This window comes from Atractosteus spatula, chromosome 11 (genome assembly GCF_055471065.1).
Source record: "Atractosteus spatula isolate fAtrSpa1 chromosome 11, fAtrSpa1.hap1, whole genome shotgun sequence".
Classification (NCBI taxonomy): Eukaryota; Metazoa; Chordata; class Actinopteri; order Semionotiformes; family Lepisosteidae; genus Atractosteus; species Atractosteus spatula.
The window spans coordinates 28,911,061-28,924,989 of NC_142716.1; the positions used below are offsets into that span (position 1 = coordinate 28,911,061).

Genomic DNA, 13,929 nt, shown 5'->3' on the forward strand with positions numbered 1-13,929 from the left:
TCTCTAATATATAAGCCAGCAGGCAACTGAGAAAAATTTTAAAAGTTGGGCAGACCATTCTGCCTATCAAATGGCTTATCAGATCACTTATTTATATTTTAGATTAACATTTTTGGTGGCTAGAGAAGAAGATATTTTGACTTCCTGCACTAGAAATATTAACAATAGGGAGGCTATGTTTTCATGTCTAAAAGTTTTTATAATAAATATTTGCATAAATATAATAGAAGGTTCTGGTCACTCTATTACAGAGGATCAATTCAAGTTTCCATACTCCCTTTTCTCAGAAGGCAACTTAGCTGGCACTGTAGAAACTAAAAATAGCCCCGACTCTCTACAAAACAGGCCAATAGTGGTCACAGCACCAAGTATGCCTCCAAGAGATTTCTGTTTCAAAGGGAATTTTTTCCATTTTCTTTTGGTCATATGACATTTTTATAAAGCTGCCTGCCCTACTACGGCCCACCACAAGTGCTTTAGCAAACCTTTCCACCTTAACCTCTCTAATGGATTTTAGGAACCAGGACTTGGAACACAGCTACAGAATTTCTGTGCAAATATTTGGATTATAAAAAGTAACACACTTAATTGGAAGTAACTTGAAGGACAAAACCCAAGAACACGAGTAAGAGCAAAGAATTAATTTTCTCTCCTATAAAGGAAAGCAAATGAAATCAAACTCTTGGAGCCCTGTTATGAATGTTAACCATTTCATTAAATTCCCTGAAAATTACACTTGAGCACAGCGATTCATTAAAAATTTTGAACTGTGTCCTTCTTCACTATGTATACTACCTTTTTACTGTGAATGGGGAACAGAATATGTAATTCTACAGGAATTCAGTCACAGTGCTGCAGACACCATTGTTAACTTCTGACCCAGAGACTCGCACCTAGTTACAGGAATGAGGATATTATGTATAGATCTACGAGGAGATTCTTAGCTAAAAATAAAGGGATCAGTCTTAAAATCTTATCGCAGCTGATAATATCACAACATTTACTTCTTTATAGGTATACAAAACACATAGGCAACTTAGAATTACTACAATTACTAACTTAAATTAGACCAGCTGTGTAACTCAAAAGCCTGGGTGCACTTCAAGCCTGTACTCTGTCATCAGTTCAATACGAGTGGAATTCTGCAACTGGCCAAGCCCATCAGGGTTCGAGCGAATTAAGAGTCAGCACAGAAAACCAGGGGCGGCGACAGGTAACCGCAAACTTGCTCTCGCTGTCACCAGGAGTCACTTCTCCACTTCCCTACAAGTTCCTTGGAAGGCTTTATCGAAAACCACGAGCAATGTAACATTACCACATTATTCGAAAGACTCTGACATTTGACTAAGAGACCGATCCAGCATTCATCAAAAAGAAAATCCTTTCTACTCCGGCTTCCAATGTGCTCATTTATTAAAGAAAACAATCCTTCTTTCGTGTGTTCAAGAGTTAACCTCCACACTCAGTGTTAATCTCATCTCCTCCTTGAAAACTGAATCATTTCTCCCCCCCCCCCACGAGAAAGCCCCCTAATTGTAATTCTTGGAGGGGTCACACTACATTGTACCGACAACCCACAACAGCCTCGAAGTGTTTCAAGCAGCACAGAAATCATCACACGCTCGTCGCTGTTTGCACAGAGATACTCTCCGTTCTCTGGCCCACATGCAGCCTGCTCTTTGCCAGCTCTCCTGCAAGGCCAGCAGACTGTACTGAGAGCACTGCATGGGCGTTCAGCTGCTAATGCAATGTGACAGCCAGAAATCATTCTGTTCAATAATAGATGGGATCTAGTCTCAATATCCTGGAAAGAAGATGATTAACCCCTTTAATCTAACAGAGAGTTTAGGTTTCATTACAACCTGCATGTTTTGTACAGGACAATCACGTATTTTTATCATGTTACCAATTTCTCACAAGACAAGCATTGAAGATCAAAATTAGAGCACATTCCAAACTATTCTGCTTTATCATCCGAAGCAGCACAGTGGTGTGGTGGCTGGCAGCTTTAGACACTTGGATACTGACACTGGGTGTCTATGTGGGTTTTGCGTGATCCTCAGTGTTTTCTTTGGGATTTTTACTGAAGGCTGATTTTCTCTGACCACACAGAGAGACGCAAGCCTGGTTAAACTAGGGTAAAAATCCTCAATGTCTCTGTGTGGCCTGAAGTAAGAGCCAGGAGGAGGGCAGTTGTATAGTTTTCATACTGCCTTGCTGTGATCCCCTCAAAATTGCAACCTAAACCCAGGGACGTGCTCTTACTGGCACACGAAGGGATTTTTAACAGCATGTCAACGAGAGAGGCACGTACAATAAAAATCCACAAAACATAAGTTAAAAAAAATAAATCTATGTTTGATTGTTCTACGATTCTCTACAACATGCTACCCAATGAAAGCTCTTCAGCATAGAAAGAATAATCACTTAGCTAATTTATTGCATTGTTTTTAATCTGCCTATAAAGATGTAAGTGTGGTGAAAATAATAATTCACAGTACAGTCAAATGGGTTTCATCTTTTTTCCTATTGTAACTTTATTATGACAGTTTATACTTCACTCACTAAACTAGATAAGAGTTCATTTCCATAGTATTTCACAAGTTCAAGCTTTGAGAAAAATGAACCATCATAGAGTATGAAAAATAAATCAAGCCAATCATAAAAAAGACATATCCTAAATTTAAAAGAAGGGCTGAAAATATCCTTTACACCCCAAAGACAAAATTTCTTGTTTTTACACAAAAGATAACTTTTTAGCTATATTTTCTCTTAGATAGGGTACACCTTTCTTACAAACAGACGTTAAACAAAATTTAAAGAAATATTAGTTTTCATTAAAACCTTTGTGTTAGCTGGACAAACCGCTGCCAACTGATTCGTCACTGGCAGAAAATACCTTAACACTAATATTTGGAAAAGATGTTTAAAGGATTCACCTTCCAAGTGCAATTCTAAAGAAGACAGAAAGTATTATACAAACTATATAGATCAGTAAATCACACACACACTGCATTAAAACTACACCAGTGTCAAACTGAAGGCAATGGATATGTAAAACAAAAAACAGTGGCGAAAAAGGTTCAAAAGAAGCCATTTTAATTTATTATATATTCCCATTTTCCAACTCTCTCGAGGCGCAACATCAAACTTGCCATTATTTATATTCAACAGCAAGGAAATTAATTTAAAAAAAATGCATTTATCATTCCATGTTCCAAGCACAGATGACGTTAACAAGGATTTGGGGCAGTTTCTATATAACCGTTTCTATTCACTAATGGACTAATTACTGTGCACTTTTAAAATGCTAGACAACTGCAGCTTACATTATTTTTCCCCTGGAGGTGTTGCCAAAGAAATGATGAATCCCACTTTGTCAGAATGTCAGAAAAATAACGTCCCTCTGATGTATGCAAGGTCAATCAACGACCAACTACAGAGGCCCTCTGCTTGTCTGTAATAAGCAAAGTATCACCACATTTCTTCTTGACAGAAAAGAGAAACAATGGATTTCCCTGAAAATCAAGGCTATGTTCCTTTTTTAAAAAAAACTGTGGCAGATAATATTTTTTTAATTATCCTTTTCATATCCACCTTATCTGGAATTGATTATCAGGTCTTTAGGTTTCAGGTCAGCTCTTACACTAAACTGGGAGAATGAGACAGAGCAGGCTTTTCCTCTGACCCATCAGACCACTCAGCGTTTCACATCAGAAGCTCTGCAGAGTTAGTGCTGAATAGACATCACAGGCAACCTGCAGGCACCCAGGCAACTGCTTATACTGTACGTTTTGACATACTTCTGGCATTTTGGAAGCAATGACAGCTGTGTGTTCGCATCTACCTGGATGGTTCTGCGGAACAGTTATACTCCTACATATTTTGACAAAAATGAATCAAAAGCTTTTTCAGATTTATTGAGGACAATCTAAATTTCTGAAAATAATCACAGACAGTGGCTTTAAAGGACTCTGGGGCAATCCTATGATTTATTTTTAACATTGCGGCTTCCATGCCTAATCAGATGAGCATCTTTTCAATCTGTTTCAGTAAAGAATTATATATGAAGTAAATCTACATTGAAACCTATAATCAACATGGTCACTGACAGTCAGGAGTGAAAAGTTTAGTGTCACTTGTGCTGAAGTATCTATTGCATTACTCGGTACCAAACAGGAATTTCTGGAATGGCATGCGTTCACAACGTCAACGAAAGTTACATCAGATAGTCTCTAACATTTGTTAGGAAAACATGTTTAACAGACTGTTGTCATTGGTTCCCTCATAACACCATTTCATTAAAGATTATACAAAGCCTTTCCTACCTTAGAGGATCTACATCAGAAGTCTCAAGCTTAATTCCTACAGGGCCTGGTGTCTTCTGGTTTGTGTTCTGCCACAGGCTCAGTCATATAGGTGGTCTACTTATTTAAGCAGCAGCATGCATAACTATAATACTTCACAAAAGTGATTTCAAATTAACTGTGCCTTTAAGTAAATGCTCCATGCAAAGAACTGTAAAACTTAATTGCACAGAACGCTAAAAAAAAAACTACCATAATGTTTGGAAATTTAGAAATTAGGTTGGTTGATTTACCACTCAGTTTGGATCAAAAGACACACAGCCTTCTAGGAACTAGTTTGACACCCCTGATCTAAATAAACATTTTTTCCCCCCACTCAGCTTCTTTTTTTTGGTCTACCTCCTACAAAGACACGGAAACCTTCACAACTCTGTCAACAGCTCTCCCCCTGTCTGTCCTTGCACACCTGAGGTCTGTCACACCCCTAGCGATTGTTCAAGCTGTCTGGGTGAAGGCTAACGCCCTTCATGGTCAACAGCAGGACTCATGAGTTTAATAACTGCTCCATGTTATGGGAAAACGAGCCACAATGGGCATGTGCAAGCTCTCCTCTGCAGTCCCTAAAAAAGCATGCCTGTCGAGCTGGGGTGGGGAACCTTTAGCCCCCAGATCTGGCCCGCGCCCGTGGGGAGTATTTTAAAAAGTACACAGACTACAAACTTTTTCCATAAAAAGTGCCGGAGTATGCAGCACTAATGGAGATGAGGGCAATGCTGGTAATGGCAGATACCATCTCAATCTTGAGCATATCCTTGGCTACTGTACGGTGATGGTATAGTTGGCAGGAATATAAAAGCAGGTCTAAATATACGCTACATTTAAAAAAAGTATCCTGTAAGCAAAAGAAGAAAATAGATATCAAGTGTTGTATTTTTAATGGGAAACGCACACAGTTTTTCTGAAGATGAAAGCGCAGGTGGAGGTCTAGAGGTTGCGTCACTAGCTGACTGTGACTCTGCACTGCCACTTGGTGAGATCCAGTGAGTGTTAGGGTTGGGGTTAGCTGGCTATGGGTGCTCTAGGCTCTGAGCGAAAGGACGACTTGCAATTTCCCAGCCACCTGCTGATTTTCATCTTCTCCGAGTCAGCGGTGTTTCTGCCAATTCCACTGTAACAGTTTGATCTATGGGCAGGTCAGAGGATCCTGGGAATTTCCACATTCACTCTGGGTAGTGTAGAAGCTTTTACTTTGTACTGAAACATAAAACAACCCACTGGAGATTCCCAGCTGGGTATCTATAAAACAAAACAAACATTTTGAACAATGCTTTCAAGTTCTAAACATATATCCAAAAAGTTTTTTCTTCTCCTGTGGCAAAGTGGTAATTATATTACCTGACAACAAATCAGCAAACAGTCTGAACTCTATACAGTTCATCAGTCATTCACTTACACGTGGCTCTTCGTTTGGTAATCTGTAGTTCAAATACAGTTACATGCAAGCTGTCAATCTTAATTTTCAACAATGTTACTAATTCATTCAATGATTTTAATTTTCAGCTAAACTGCATTTGTGGCACTTATTTCTTCTGCATATTTTGCCATTCAGAATGTCTATTTCTGCAATGTACCCACCCAGTTTGGCAATACCGGTTTGGTATATCCCACATCTCAGCTCATGCAAAGCGGAGCCCTCCAGCTGCACACAGGTAAGAATGAGAGCGGGTTCCTCTGGCCACTCTGGAGTCAGTCAGTGGTTAACATGGCACAGGCTATGCAGCCCAGTGAACTCCCAGGTGGTGACAAGAGCAACGTTCGGACCCATGTGATCGAGGATCACAGTGCTCAACCCACGCCTGGGAAAGGGGCCTTGGCTGATTGAAAAGACTTGAAAGACCTCATCCCTTCACAAACTTAGGACTCATTCATCCTAACAAGTAGGGCTTCCAGATTGATACAAAAACCTTTAATCTGACCATGATAGGGTTGAGTAGGGAGTTGTTTGAACCTGCTTAGGCTGCAAAGGAACAGATAAAGGTTCACGCCGTGGTGAAAGGTAAAGAAAAGAAGGAGAAGGCGGCAACAGAGGAGAAACTTAGCGTTTTTAAAGTGTTTACCTCTAAGCATGGAATGGCCCTTTATCTGTTCATTAACAACCTGGGAAATTGCAAGTCGTCCTTTCGCTCAGAGCCTAGAGCGCCCATAGCCAGCTAACCCCAACCCTAACACTCACTGGATCTCACCAAGTGGCAGTGCAGAGTCACAGTCGGCTAGTGACGCGACCCCTAGACCTCCACCTGCGCTTTCACCTTCAGAAAAACTGTGTGCGTTTCCCATTAAAAATACAACACTTGATATCTATTTTCTTCATTTGCTTACAGGATACTTTTTTTAAAAAGGAGCGTATATTTGGACCTGCTTTTATATTCCTGCCAACTTTAACATCACACAGTAGCCCAAAACAGGATATGAACAAAACTGAAAAGGTATCTGTTCAGAGCAAGCTGGGGTATGCAAAAAGACAAAATCCTAATGCAAGAAATTGTATATGACTAATAAAGTGGTCTTATCTTACCTAATTTTCAGAGACTAGGTGGCCTCTGTAAGTTGACTAATCTTAAAAACACTTCCACATTTTCCCCTCTTTTTTTCAGTATAGATTTTTGACTCAAGCAGAACAAGGATTCAGCACTACGAATGAACTCTTATTAATACACTCATCACAGGCCCGCAGTAGAATTCCCCACTACAGAGCTGGTGGTGTTGCACTGAATGTTGTTCAATGTTCCTCTGGGCTGACTGGTAACTTCAATGATATGTTATTAAAGCACGAGACACTTTAAAAGCAAGGCATGCATTGTTAAATGTGCTCAGCACACATCAGCATCAAACGCAGATTAAAGAACATCAACAGAATTAGGCTACAGAGATATTACCTTAAAGGAGCAGAGGTTCTTGTCATTTAATACATTTAAATTCTTAAATGTATATACACATGCATACTGCAGTATTTTCCGTGTAGTGATCTGTAGCTTCATCTTAGGTCGGACGTCAGAATCAGTTAACAGTCATCCTACTTTTAAGAATTATTGTAACGTATAATGTTATCGGACAACTGTGGAAACTACTAAACTCCATCAGAAGAAGGGAGATTGAAGATTTTTGTTCTCCTCAGCAGGCGCGATGGGGTGTTGGTATAAGAATGTGAAAAATAACCACATAAAACCCAATTACTGTGTTTCAGTCTTGGGACACAAAGCCATGGGACAGCAGTGCCCCAGTCACCAAGCTTCTGGAACATCGTGGGGGGAGCAGGAGCCTACTGCCGCAAGCAGTGGACGCAAGGCTGGGTACACCCTGGATGAGATAAGAGTACATCGCAGGGCACACGCTCAAGCCTGCAACAGATCCCCCAGAAGTCAATTAACCCACGAGTGTGTCTTGGGACTGTGGGAGGAAACTAGAGCACCCAGAAGAAACCCACTTGGACACCGAGAGAGAACATACAAACTCCCCACAGACAGCATGCCAAGTCTGGAACTGAACCCAGTGCCAGGCAGCCACACCAACCACAATCTTCTGGAAAAAGGCAAATTAATGTGCCACCCCCTTCTCTTTTAATATAAACAATGGGCATGACCTCAGAGATTATCTAAAAGATTTCTACACCTGTCTCTGTAGTCATCTGACATCAAAAAGACCTCTCTCAAACGCGGTGGAGAAAAGCTATAGGATTTGATTACTTGCACAGAAGGGAAATCCCCTTTTTATCTCAATCACTTTAGTGCTCAATACCACAGATATCCCACTAATTCAAGTGCATTTTACAAAAGTCTTTTAAATCTTCAAAAAGCAAACGATTTTTCCTAACTCTCGGCAAGACGAGTCGTGGACCAAAGAAGACCCTCAAGACGAGGTCGAGGTGGAGTGGGAACCAAAATCATTTTACCGACGCGAACAAACATTCCTTAAAATCGTAAATAATGCGAACGACTTTCAGTTTTTAAATGACACATCGTACAAAACACCCGGCTTCTATTAACGTCTGTCTGACGCACAGCTTACACTGTCAGCTAAGTTATGGGTTACAAACTTTTCCACGCAAATCGTTCAAGAGAATAAACTAGTGTACATGCCAGGAGGAACACAAATTAAAGGGAAGTTTCGCTTCCCACTGTAAACTACTTACAGTTTCATGATAACGAACTTATACAATATAAACAGGAATAATCTATCCCCTGACGTCCGTGGCAACAATCCAGGGAAATTTCTGTAAAACACCTACCACTGTGGACTAGGACAGGATTTGATTAAACGGATTAAGCCTATATCGTCAAAAACCAGTGGCCAGGACAGGTGGACTCACCTTCAGCGCCGCATCGATCTCTGTGGTCCGGTGTCCCGGGACATCAGCCGGGGCCCTGCAGAGGCTCCGACCCTGACCCCTCGGAGGAAGATCGCAAAACAGCGAAAACCGATCTTTCAGTCGCTCCTCCTGCCACCTTTCAAAACAACAATTCCCAGCTGAAACTCTCGGTACAGCCGCAGTCCGCGATTCCTCGAAACCCGCGGCTCGATCTTCCCCCGGGACAAGGACGCTACGGCAGAGACTACTCCCCTGAAAGGGTGACTCACAAACCGGCCGATCCCGGCGCCTCCGCCGCTCAACCGTCCTCCCACCAAACACGGGACACGGAGCCGATGATCGGAACACCCGGGTGAAGGTGGAAAAACCACGATGACAAGCGGGCAACACGGGCACTTGGGCGGCTGGTTTCAACACCCAGCATCCAGAATACCGGCTGGCGAGTCTCAACAGCAGTCCTCTGGCAGGCTCCCGTGCAGAAGACGCGGCGGCATTTCGGCTATATCGACTCAGCCCCCGGTGCCCACTCTTTGAGGAGTTTGGAAGTTGCTAGCACGTCGATTTCCCTGTTCTTAATTCTACAACCTACCGATAAAAAATCCAGCCCCGGGGTCTTCAGGCCGCTGAATATTGTACAGTATCTCCAATGTTCCCTTTCGCTTTTCTTCCCAGCGACAGCTCAACCCTTCATTGTTCCGTTTCTCAGTCCGCACGTCGGATCCGCACGAGTGATCGCATGTGTCAGTTTATCGTTACCCGCCCCCTGTGCTTTGTTTTCCCGGTTTACAAGCCGCACTAAACCAGCCGTTACTCCAACCCATCCGCCATTAACCAAACAACTGGGGAGACAGGAAACCAGTGAGCCTAGTCAGGCGCGTTGGCTCGCGGGAATCATGAAATACCGCGAGAGCAGGGATGTGCGAGACTGACCTTACTAAGATGGCTTTGGAGATTCACCAACTTCCAAAACAAAGATGGCTGAAATGTTGAGTTTGTCGCCCTGGTTTCCCGAAAGAATATGGCTTTATTATAGTTTCTTATAGTTTTTAAAATTGATTTTACATGTGACACGTAATAGAAACAAGATACGACAAATTAAGTCTCAGAGTAAAGAAACAGTACATCTTCACAAAAATACAATGAAAAAGAAAATTAAAATAGTTTATATACTGCATACTGCATGAACGGGAGCTCATACTAGTCTAAGATTGGTTATGTTGATTACGATTGAGTCTTAAGAAACGAATAGAACAATAACAGATGTAGTCTCTCCATTTAAGGTAAGGAGGGGTGGAGAAGTGGAGCTACAGTCATGTGAAAAATAAAGTACACCCTCTTTCAATTCACTGGTTTTACATATCGGCATAACTAAAAATCGTCTGGTCCTCACCAACTTTTATAATTAGACAAATCTAGCCTCAGATAATACACAACACATAACAGATTTCACTTGTCATTATTTATTCAACATAAGGTAAGCCAAAATGCAGAAACCATGTGGGAAACAATAAGCACTCCCTTACTGCTTCCATGGGAATTAAGAAGGTAATTAGCAGCCAGGTGCTGCCAATCAAATGCACTTGATTAGTTGATCATCAGGAAGTGTGACCACCTCTATAAAAGCAGAACTTCTGGCAGTTTGGTGGTCTGGAGCATTCAGGTGTGTGTTAACACCATACCAAGGAGAAAAGACATCAGCAATGAACTCAGAGAAGCAATTGTTGCTGCTCATCAATATGGGAAGGGTTATAAGGCCGTTTCCAAGCAATTTAAAATCCATCCTTCTACAGTTAGAAGGATTATATACAAATGAAGAACATTCAAGACAGTTGCCAATCTTCCCAGGAGTGGGCATCCCAGCAAATTCACCCCAAGTTCGGGCCGTATAATGCTCAGAGAAATTGCAAAGAAACGAAGAGCTATATCTAGGGATCTGCAGGCCTTGGTTAATGTTAAATGTTAAAGTTCATGACGGTATGATCAGAAAAAGACTGAACAAGTATGGCTTTCATGGAAGGACAGCCAGGAGAAAGCCCCTTCTCCCCAAAAAGAACATGGCAGCACAGCTTAGATTTGCAAATTTGCATCTGAACAAACCACAAGATTTCTGGAACAATGTCCTTTGGACAGACAAGACCAAAGGGGAGATGTCTGGTCATTATGCACGACGCCATGTTTGGTGAAAACCAAACGCAGCGTATCGCCACAAACGCCTCATACCAGCCGTCAAGCACGGTGGGGGAGGGGTGATGATTTGGGCATGTTTTGCAGCCACAGGACCTGGGCACCTTGCAGTCATCGAGTCGACCATGAACTCCTCTTTATACCAAAGTATTCTAGAGACAAATGAGGCCATCTGTCTGACCGCTAAACCTTGGCTGAAATTGGGTCATGCAACAGGACAGTGATCCCAAGCACACCAGCAAATCTACAACTGAATGGCTGAAAAAAGAAAAGAATCAAGGTGTTGGAATGGCCAAGTCAAAGTCCAGATCTCAACCCCATTGAGATGCTGTGGCAGGACCTTAAGAGAGCTGTGCATGGATAAATGCCCTCAAGCATCGATGAACTGAAGCAATGTTGTAAAGAAGAGTGAGCCAAAATTCCTCAAATGGTGTGAGAGACTGATAAAAGCATACAGGAAATGATTACTTCAAGTTATTGCTGCTAAAGGTGGTTCTACAAGCTACTGAATCATGGGGTGTACTTAGTTTTTCACACATGGCTTCTGCATGTTGGCTTATTTTTTGTTAAATAATGACATAGTGGAATCTGTTGTGTGATTATCATCTGAGGTTAGATTTACCAAATTTTAGGACCTGGTAAGGACCAGATGATTAGGTCCTAATGTATATAAAATCATAGAATTTAAAGAGGGTGAACTTTCTTTTCACATGACTGTATGTTTTCCAATTACTCCTTCTCAGATTGTATTTCTTTTCAAAACTGTTGAAACAGAGATTATACAGTGTCACCTTTTTCTTTATAATACTTCATTATCTCTCATTTGATGACTAGACTTTCTTGGAGTCTTAATAATGAAATAGCTACTGCATATATTAGTAAGGTGGGTGCTGGCAAAGGTATTTATATTTTTTTTTCTACATAAATAAATGCAAAAATGGAAACATCAATAACTATCTACTTCTTGTTTACCCATTTGCTGGCTTGCAGTTTTACTGAAAACCATTCAAGCATTAACTTGATCCTTAGAGAGAATTAACTTGCATGGTTCTTGTAGCAACACTGTGAAAATATAATTAATTTCCCCAAATGCAGCTCTTCTTTGTTCCTGTCAAAAGACTGCTCTGCTTTAGGTCATGATGGTGATGACTGCCGTAACAAAAGGGCAGTTCTTTTATCAAGAAAAGGGGAAAAGGAGAAGATTTGGTCTAGTCAAAACACAATTATCAGACTAGTGCAAGCAGTGTAAATTGAATTTGAGCTAATAAGGAAAACATAAATGTCATATAAAATGGTGATTCACCAAAACAGCTTTCAAGTACAATACAGTGCTAATGGTGCTATCTGGGCTGTTAAAAAAACTGTATTGAGAAAACTAAATTAGACACGCATGTAAATGAGACTTGAAAGGACACATAGATCACAATAATAGACATACATCTGCTCCATATTATTGTGTTTTCATCATGTTTTGGACACATAGAAGAGCACCATCACACTCCCTCCATTTTCTAACTGATTCATCCAATCTAGGGTTTTGGGGGAGTTGGAGCCTCAGCAAGCAACAGCTGCAAGGCAGGGTACACCCTGGATGGGATGCCAGTCCATCACAGAGCACACACAGCCACATACTGTATACTCTTAAACCAAGGCCAATTTCTGAGAAGTCAATTAACCTACCAGTATTACCAGTGTGTGGGTGACGTGTTGGTGCAGTGGTTTTGGTACATGCCTCTCAGACCACAGAGGTCTGGGTTTGATTTCTGCTTAGGGCACAAGTTTTTCTTCTAACAATCAAAGATGCTTTTTCCCAGGTGAACGTGAAGCTGGGTCTGTGGAAAACATGGTCGCTGTCCCTCATGGGGAAAGTGATGGTGTTGAAAGCAGACATCCTGCCGACTTTGGTTTACCTGGCAGTGCTGGCCAGACTCAGACGAGCTCTGCAAGGGATGGTCTTCAAGTTTGTCTTCAAGTTCGTCTGGGGGGGGGGCAGGTACGAATACATCATGAGGAACTGGATGTGCCAGCCAGTTGAGGAACGGGGAAGAGATGTGCCGCATTTCTGGGCTCATCGGGATGCAGAACCATAGCCACAGACTAGGCCCAGACAAGGACACAGCCAAGGACACAAAGACACAGCCAAAGGAATTGGACAACAAGCTGAAGGATCTTACCTGAATGGCAGGGCACCAGAGGCTGGCAACCAAAGAGCACGTGTTCTGGAGCTGGCCCTTCGCCAAAGCGGTGTGGGGCAGACTGGACAACACTATGCAACTCCTGGGAGCGGGAGCAGTGCTCAGTTACAGTACCTGCTGGGGCTGGCACCGACCGGACTGGACAAGGGGACACAGTACTTGCTTTGGCTACTGGTGTCCTTAACAAAACAAGGGCTCTGGAACGTGAGGAGCACTCTCATTCAGCACAACACAGAGTGGGGAGCGAGGGAGCTGGAGGAGAGGATCCTTGCGGACCTCAGAGGAAGGGTGAAGCGCAACGTCACCAAATGGGGCCTCTCCAATGGTGAGGGAGCGCTGGAAGTGGCTCTGGGCCCCGTACAGGGGCTAAAGCAGAAACCCCTGTTCCCTGAGCTCCTGCGGAGGACTGGACGACCGTGGTTTCAGAGCCAGGACAGGGAAATGGCATGGATAACAGCAAGTGGTAGGGCTTGGAGGAACTCTTTCATTGTGCAAATCCGGCCCCACAACCCACTGGAACTGATTGATAATGGACAATCACCTGATTTAGAACATTCTTAATCGATGTGGGCTTGATAAGTTGTTAGAGTGTGTACTTATTGTGAAATGTTTTTTTGTGAAATAAAGTTTACTTTTTAATTGGAAAAAAATGACCAGTGTGGGAGGCTTTTTAACAGTGAAGGAGCACAGGAAGGGACTGTGGCCCCTGAACAGGGACTAATGAGGAAATCCCTGTTCCCTGGAGCTCCTGCGGAGGACTGGACGACCGCAGTTTCAGAGCCAGGACAGGGAAAAGGCATGGATAAAGTGGTAGGGCTTGGAGGGACTCTTTTCAGTGTGCAAATCCAGTCCCAGCATCCACTTGCTCTGATTAATT

General features: G+C 42.3%; 1 protein-coding gene across 3 annotated transcripts in view; it reads right to left on the bottom strand.

Annotated features, from left to right (window-relative positions):
- Positions 1-9,491, bottom strand: part of cep350 (centrosomal protein 350) — a 65,641-nt gene extending 56,150 nt beyond the window's left edge. For 2 of the 3 annotated variants that reach the window (XM_088927522.1, XM_088927523.1), the window contains exon 1: positions 8,674-9,491. The gene's annotated coding sequence lies outside the window, so the exon portion shown is untranslated. The remainder of the gene's footprint in view (positions 1-8,673) is intronic. The other variant, XM_088927521.1, reaches the window with a different exon arrangement.
- Between the last annotated feature and the right edge of the window lie 4,438 nt (positions 9,492-13,929).